Consider the following 8,442-nt stretch of genomic DNA (forward strand, 5'->3'; position numbering starts at 1 on the left):
GATCAGGCATCATGGGGGTGAAGCTGTGGTGTCAGGGAGGTTGGAGGAGTCAGATGTCGGAGGGAGGGTCGGACTGGGTCAGAGGATCAGGGAAGGGTCAGACCTTGAGGTGGGAGTTCAAGTTGGGCTCACAGGTTGGTTGTGGGGTGGTGGGAGGGGGGGGGCGCGGGGATTCTCAGGGTGCGGGTCAGGGAGCACGCTTGTGAATACCTGGTGGGGGTGATTACCCAGGACGTGGGTGGGTCAGGAGTATAGGGGTGTCCTGTGTGAGCCTCGCTTTGGGTGTTTAAAATAGTTATGTTGAAGTTAGAAGTGCTTTTATTTCTTCTAACTCTTTCAGGGTAACTGTAAGTAAAAGACTGGCCGAGCCATCCAAAATTAATGATTTAAATCGCTTTGTCGATGGTTCCCATGCAGCACAATTGTTCAGGGGAGGTTGGCCCTTCTGGACAATTGCCACGTAAACCCTTAGCTGGGAATTTCCCATGGGAATACAACATGTATCATTGGATACTCTCTAAACCCAACGCTGGGGAGCCAGGAAGTTACAGAACATAATCTGAGATTTTCTGCTCCAAATGTTCAATTATAAGGCTTCCCTTGTTCAATTTTTTGTGACAAAAAGTTCAGTGTTGGGGCCACAGCTGTTCTCTTTATATATTAACGATCTAGATGACGGGACTGGGGGCATTCTGGCTAAGTTTGCCGATGATACAAAGATAGGTGGAGGGGCAGGTAGTATGGAGGAGGTGGGGAGGCTGCAGAAAGATTTAGACAGTTTAGGAGAGTGGTCCAAGAAATGGCTGATGAAATTCAACGTGGGCAAGTGTGAGGTCTTGCACTTTGGAAAAAAGAATTGAGGCATGGACTATTTTCTAAACGGTGACAAAATTCATAATGCTGAAGTGCAAAGGGACTTGGGAGTCCTAGTCCAGGATTCTCAAAAGGTAAACTTGCAGGTTGAGTCGGTAATTAAGAAAGCAAATGCAATGTTGTCATTTATCACAAGAGGCTTGGAATATAAAAGCAGGGATGTACTTCTGAAGCTTTATAAAGCATTAGTTAGGCCCCATTTAGAATACTGTGAGCAATTTTGGGCCCCACACCTCAGGAAGGACATACTGGCACTGGAGCGGGTCCGGCGGAGATTCACACGGATGATCCCAGGAATGGTAGGCCTAACATACGATGAACGTCTGAGGATCCTGGGATTATATTCATTGGAGTTTGGGAGGTTGAGGGGAGATCTAATAGAAACTTACAAGATAATGAATGGCTTAGATAGCGTGGATGTAGGGAAGTTGTTTCCATTAGCAGGGGAGACTAGGACCCGGGGGCACAGCCTTAGAATAAAAGGGAGTCACTTTAGAACAGAGATGAGGAGAAATCTCTTCAGCCAGAGAGTGGTGGGTCTGTGGAATTCATTGCCACAGAGGGCGGTGGAGGCCGGGACATTGAGTGTCTTTAAGACAGAAGTTGATAAATTCTTGATTTCTCGAGGAATTAAGGGAGAGAGAGCGGATAAATGGAGTTGAAATCAGCCATGATTGAATGGTGGAGTGGACTCGATGGGTCGAATGGCCTTACTTCCGCTCCTATATCTTATGGTCTTATGGTCTTATGATATAATTGTTCAGATGACAATTATAGGGATTTAGACTCTGTACTAAACTCCAGAGAAAGAAAATTCTCATTGAAGAATAACCATATTGGCAAAAAGGACAATCACTAACTAAGGTAAGGAGGTTTGTTGGGCAATAGAAATTGATACCTAACATTTCATTAGTCGAGGTATGGCACAATAAATACACAAGTACAATGCACGGCGGTCTGTCTTACCCATAGATCCCAGGAATCTTCTCTTCTTGATTCCTCAAACCTGGTTTCTTGGCTCATGACGTCCTTTGAGATTTTAGCTTAGCCAACTTAACTCTTACATATATACAAATCCCTCTATGACCATAGGACATTAGAGCAGAAGTAGGACATTCGGCCCATCGAGGCTGCTCTGACATTCAATGCAATCATGTCTGATCTGACGCAATAATCCTCAACTCCACTATCCCGCCTTATCCCCATAACCTTTGATCCCCTTACTGATTAAAAATCTGACTATCCCAGCCTTGAACATACTCAACAACCCAACCTCCACAGCTGTGCGGTAAAGAATTCCACAGAAATACTACCCTCAGAGAAGAAATTCCTTTGCAGTGCTGCCTTAAATGGGCGACCCTTTACTCTGGTAAAGGGTCTGATGATGCCCTCTGGTCCTATACTCTCCCAGAAGAGGAAATACCATCGGCAAATCTACCTTATTAAGCCCTCTGAGAATTCTACATGTTTCAATAAGGTCCCTCTCATTCTTCTGAACTCCAATGAACACAAACCCAACCAATTTAACCTTTCCTCATAAGAAAATCTGCCCATTCCCGGGATCAACCTAGTGAACTGTCTCCAATGCCAGTAGATAAGGGAACCAAAGCAGTTCACAGTGTTCCAGTTGTGGTCTAACTAGGGCCATAGTTTTAGCAGAACTTCCCTATTATTGTATTCCATTCTCTTTGAAATAAAGGTCAAAATACCATTTGCCTTCCCTACGACCTGCTGAATTTACATGCTAGCTTTTTGTAATTTATCCACGAGGACCCCCAAGTCCCTCTGAGCTGCAACTTTCTGCAATTCTTCTGCTGAGGGGTGACTCAATTGAGCTGTACAAAATAATGTTTGGAAGAGATAGAGTGGACAGGCCAAAATTATTTTCCTTGGTGCAGAATTCTAAAACCAGGGGACATAGATTCAAGATAAGTGGCAGAAGATGTCGAGGGAACATGAGGAAGAACCTTTTTTACGCAGATGGGAGTGGGCTGCTGGAGTTGATGGTGGAGGCAGCGACCCTAAACTCTCTTAAAACATACCTTGATCTGTACCTTAAGTACTTGTAAGCTATGGGTGCAGGAATTCGGGCTCAGAAAGGACAACTGGCTGTCCTTGGGCTGGCATGGACAATATGGGCTGAATGGCCTCACTTTGTGCTGTAAGTTTTCTATGGTTCTATTGTTCTCCATTTAAATAATATTCAGCTCCTTTATTCTTCCTACCAAAGTGCATAACTTCACATTTTCCAACATTACATTTGATCTGCCAAGTTTTGCCCATTCACTTAACCTGTTTATATCCCTCCATTATATCCTCACCATTTGACTTGCCCCCTATTTTTGTGTCATCCGCAAACTTGGCAATCGCACATTCACTTCCCTCAAACAAGTCATTAATATAAATTGGAAACGAATGTAACCCATCACTGATCACTATGTCACTTCACTAGTTACAGGTAGCCATCCTGAAAATGCCCCACTTTTCTCAACACTCTGTCTTCTATTAGTTAGTCAATCCTCTATCCGTGCTAATATATTACCTGTAGCATAGCCTTTTGTACACTACCTTACCAAATGCTTTTTGGAAATCCAAGTATATTACATCTACTGATTCCCCCTTTATCTATCCTGCTCATTACCAGAATTTGAATCAATTTGTCAGGCATTTTTTCCCTTACATGGTGTCATGCTGTCTCTGTTTGATTATATTGTGTATTTCCAAATGTTCTGCTATTAAATTCTTCATAATGGACTCTAACATTGTCCCAATAACAGGTGTTAAGTTAACTGGCCTTTTGTTACCTGTTTCTTGTCTCCCTCTCTTTTTGAATAAGGGCGTTACATTGTCAGTTTCCCATTCCTTTAGAATTCCCTGTCACTATATGCGTCCCACTCTTTTTACTCTCCCCTGTGCAGCTGAGCCACTCGTGGTGCCACATACCTGGTTGTTGCTGCATTACCCTGAGAAACCACCTCCCCCAACAATATCCAAAGTCTGTTAGCCAGGGAGGTGGACCAAAAGGATTACTGCACTACCTGTCTGTGCTTTTACTCTGCCAATTACCCATTTCCTTTTTGCCTGCCCACTCTTTACCTGCAGCGTGACCACTTCACTATACATGCTATCCATGAAGATCTCATCCTTACGGGTGCTCCACAGTGTCTGTACTCCAGCTCCGAAACACGGATACCAAGTAGCTGCAGCTGGAGACACTTCCTGCATATGTGGCCACCCTGGACTCTGGAAATATACCTGATTTGCCACATCGCACAGGAGGAACATTCCACATTGCCAAGGTGCCCTGCCCTGACTTAGCCTTAAATTAAATTTGGCTAAGGTAAATATTAGTCCTTTAGAGGATGAGAAGGGAGATTTAATAATGTGAGATGAGGAAATGGCTGAGGAACTAAACAGGTTTCTTGAGTCGGTCTTCACAGTGGAAGACACAAATAACATGCCAGTGACTGATAGAAATGAGGCTATGAAAGGTGAGGACCTTGAGACGATTATTGTCACGAAGGAGGTAGTGATGGGCAGGGTAATGGGGCTAAAGGTAGACAAGTCTCCTGGCCCTGGTGAAATGCATCCCAGGGTACTAAAAGAGATGGCTAGAGAAATTGCAAATGCACTCGTGATAATTTAGCGAAATTCACTAGAATCTGGGGTGGTCCCAGCAGATTGGAAATTAGCCATCGTGACACCACTGTTTAAAAAAGGAATTAGGCAGAAAGCGGGCAATTATAGGCCAGTTAGCTTAACTTCGGTAGTAGGGAAGATGCTGGAATCTATCATCAAGGAAGAAATAGCGAGGCATCTCGATGGAAATTGTCCCATTGGACAGAGGCAGCATGGGTTCATAGAGGGCAGGTCATGCCTAACTAATTAAGTGGAATTCTTTGAGAACATTACCAGTGCGGTAGACAACTGGGAGCCAATGGATGCGGTATATCTGGATTTCCGGAAAGCTTTTGACAAGGTGCCACACAAAAGGTTGCTGCATAAGAAAAAATGTGTGGCGTTAAAGGTAAAGTAGTAGCATGGATAGAGGATTGGTTAATTAATATAAAGCAAAGAGTGGGGATTAATGGGTGTTTCTCTGGTTGGCAATCAGTAGCTAGTGGTGTACCTCAGGGATCAGTGTTGGGCCCACAATTGTTCACAATTTACATCGATGATTTGGAGCTGGGGACCAAGGGCAATGTGTCCAAGTTTGCAGACGACACTAAGGTGAAGTCTGCAGAGGGATTTGGATAGTTTAAGTGAATGGGCTAGGGTCTGGCAGATGGAATACAACGTTGGCAAAATAGAGGTTACCCATTTTGGTAGCAATGACAGAAAAAAGGGCAGCACGGTAGCATTGTGGAGGGCAGCACGGTAGCATTGTGGATAGCACAATTGCTTCACAGCTCCAGGGTCCCAGGTTCGATTCCGGCTTGGGTCACTGTCTGTGCGGAGTCTGCACATCCTCCCCGTGTGTGCGTGGGTTTCCTCACGGTGCTCCGGTTTCCTCCCACAGTCCAAAGATGTGCAGGTTTGGTGGATTGGCCGTGATAAATTGCCCTTAGTGTCCAAAATTGCCCTTAGTATTGGGTGGGGTTACTGGGTTATGGGGATAGGGTGGAGGTGTTGACCTTGGGTAGGGTGCTCTTTCCAAGAGCCGGTGCAGACTCGATGGGCCGAATGGCCTCCTTCTGCACTGTAAATTCTATGATAATCTATGATAATCTATGATTATTTAAATGATAAAATATTAAAACATGCTGCTGTGCAGAGGGACCTGGATATTCTAGTGCATGAGTCGCAAAAAGTTGGTTTGCAGGTGCAACAGGTGATTAAGAAGGCGAATGGAGTTTTGTCCTTGATTGCTAGAGGGATGGAGTTTAAGACTAGGGAGGTTATGCTGCAATTGTATAAGGTGTTAGTGAGGCCACACCTGGAGTTTTGTGTTCAGTTCTGGTCTCCTTACCTGATAAAGGACGTACTGGTGCTGGAGGGTGTGCAGAGGAGATTCACTAGGTTAATTGCAGAGTTGAGCGGGTTGGATTACGAGGAGAGGTTGAGTAGACTGGGACTGTACTCGTTGGAATTTAGAAGAATGCGGGGGATCTTATAGAAACATATAAAATTATGAAGGGAATAGATAGGATAGATGCGGGAAGGTTGTTTCCACTGGCGGGTGAAAGCAGAACTGGGGGGCATAGCCTCAAAATAAGGGGAAGTAGATTTAGGACTGAGTTTAGGAGGAACTTCTTCACCTGAAGGGTTGTGAATCTATGGAATTCCTTGCCCAGTGGAGCAGTTGAGGCTCCTTCATTAAATGTTTTCAAGATAAGGATAGATAGTTTTTTGAAGAGCCAAGGAATAAAGGGTTAAGGTGTTTGGGCGGGAAAGTGGAGCTGAGTCCACAGAAGATCAGCCATGATCTCATTGAATGACGGAGTAGGCTCGAGGGACCAGATGGCCTACTCCTGCTCCTAGTTCTTATGTGCTTATTACTCCCTTTACTTTTACTTTCTCTTTTTTGTTATTTGTTCTTGGGATGTGGGCATCACTGGCTGGGCCTGCATTTGTTGCCCATCCCTAATTGCCCTTTGATGCACTATCAATTACCACAAAGACGAGAGTAGTGGAATAATCGAGGCTTTATTGAGCAAAGATGTTGTGCCCCCTGTAGCTGGAACCAGAATGGCTGCAGCACCGGTGAGCACACACATTTATACACCGCCTACTGGGTGGAGCCAGCAGGCAGGGAATTACCCTTGTACCTCTGATATACGGGCAGTGCCGTAATACATATTATAAAATAGTAGTGACTACCACATTCACCCCCTGTTAAAAAAGAGTCCGGCGGGGGTGGTGGAAAACATTACAAGTTAAGTCTGTCGGGGGCCTTGACCCTCCTCTGTGATCGCCTCAGTCCTGGTGGTGATGTGGGCGCCGACTTGGTCACCTGCGACTCAGGGAGCGTGTTATCCTCGTCTTCGTCACCCCTGAGTGGATCCAGTGGGAGGACGGATCCTACTGGGGCGGGGACTGCGGTGAGGTTCGCTGGAGGGAGGGTGAGTAGCGCAGGGGTGAATGAGGCAACCGGGGGGGGCGGGGGGGGGGAGGGGGGGCGGTGTCAGGTCGGGGATCGTGGGTGAGGATCCCGTGGGTGCCAGGTCCCGGAGGGAGACTGTGTCCTGGCGCCCGTCGGGGTGTGCCACGTACTGCGGGTATGCATGTAGGAGGTGGACTTTTTCGACCAACGGGTCCGACTTATGGGTCCGCACATGCATCCGGAGGAGGACGGGTCCAGGAACTGTCAGCCATGTTGAGAGCGAGACCCCGGAGGTGGACTTCCTGGGGAAGGCAAACACACGTTCGTGAGGGGTCTCATTTGGCGCGGTGCAGAGGAGCGAACGGATGGAGTGGAGGGCGTCGGGGAGGACCTCCTGCCAGCAGAAGACCAGGAGATCTTTAGACCGCAGGGCCAGCAGGACGGCCTTCCAGACCGTCCCGTTCTCCCTCTCCACCTGTCCGTTTCCCCGGGGGTTGTAGCTGGTCGTCCTGCTCGAGGCGATGCCCTTGCTGAGCAGGAACTGATGCAGCTCATCCCTCATGAAAGAGGATCCCCGATCGCTGTGGATGTAGGTGGGGAAACCGAACAGAGTGAAGACGCTGTGGAGGGCTTTGATTACCGTGGCAGAAGTCATATCGGGGCATGGGATGGCGAAAGGGAACCGGGAGTACTCATCAATCACGTTCAGAAAGTACGTGCTGCGGTCGGTGGAGGGGAGGGGCGGGAGGCCTTCACCAGGTGTGCTCGATCTGGCCAGTAGAAGTGCGACTTGCACTCTGCGTGGACCTGGCAGTCTCTGGTGACGGTCCTGACCTCCTCAATGGAGTAGGGCAGGTTGCGGGCCTTGATGAAATGGAAAAACCGGATGACCCCCGGGTGGCAGAGGTCATAGTGGAGAGCCCGGAGTCAGTCCACTTGTGAACTGGCACATGTACCGCGGGATAGGGCATCAGGGGGCTCGTTGAGCTTCCCCGGGCGTTACAAAATCTCATAATTATAGGTGGGGAGCTCGATCCTCCACCTCAAGATCTTGTTATTTTTGATCTTGCCCCACTGTCTATTATTAAACATGAAGTCAGTGAGGAGAGTGAATCTCCTGCCGGCAAGGTAATGCCTCCAATGTCTCACAGCTTCCACAATGGCCTGGGCCTTCTTTTCGCCAGAGGAGTGCCGAATTTCGGAGACATGGAGGGTGCAGGAAAAGAAGGCCACGGGTCTGCCACCTGGTTGACGGTGGCGGCCAGAACTACGTCCGATGCATCGCTCTCCACCTGAAAGGGGAGGGACTCGTCGACCGCGTGTATCGTGCGTGGCCTTGGCGATGTCTGCCTTGATGTGGTTGAAGGCCTGGTGGGCCTCAGCCGCCAGGGGGAAAACTGTGGACTGAATGAGTGGGCGGGCCTTGTCCGCATAATTAGGGACCCATTGGGTGTAGTAGGAGAAAACCCCCAGGCGTCGTTTCAGGGCCTTGGGGCAGTGGGGGAGAGGAAGTTCCAGGAGTGGGC

Source organism: Scyliorhinus torazame, chromosome 2 (assembly GCF_047496885.1).
Source record: "Scyliorhinus torazame isolate Kashiwa2021f chromosome 2, sScyTor2.1, whole genome shotgun sequence".
In the NCBI taxonomy this organism is placed as follows: domain Eukaryota; kingdom Metazoa; phylum Chordata; class Chondrichthyes; order Carcharhiniformes; family Scyliorhinidae; genus Scyliorhinus; species Scyliorhinus torazame.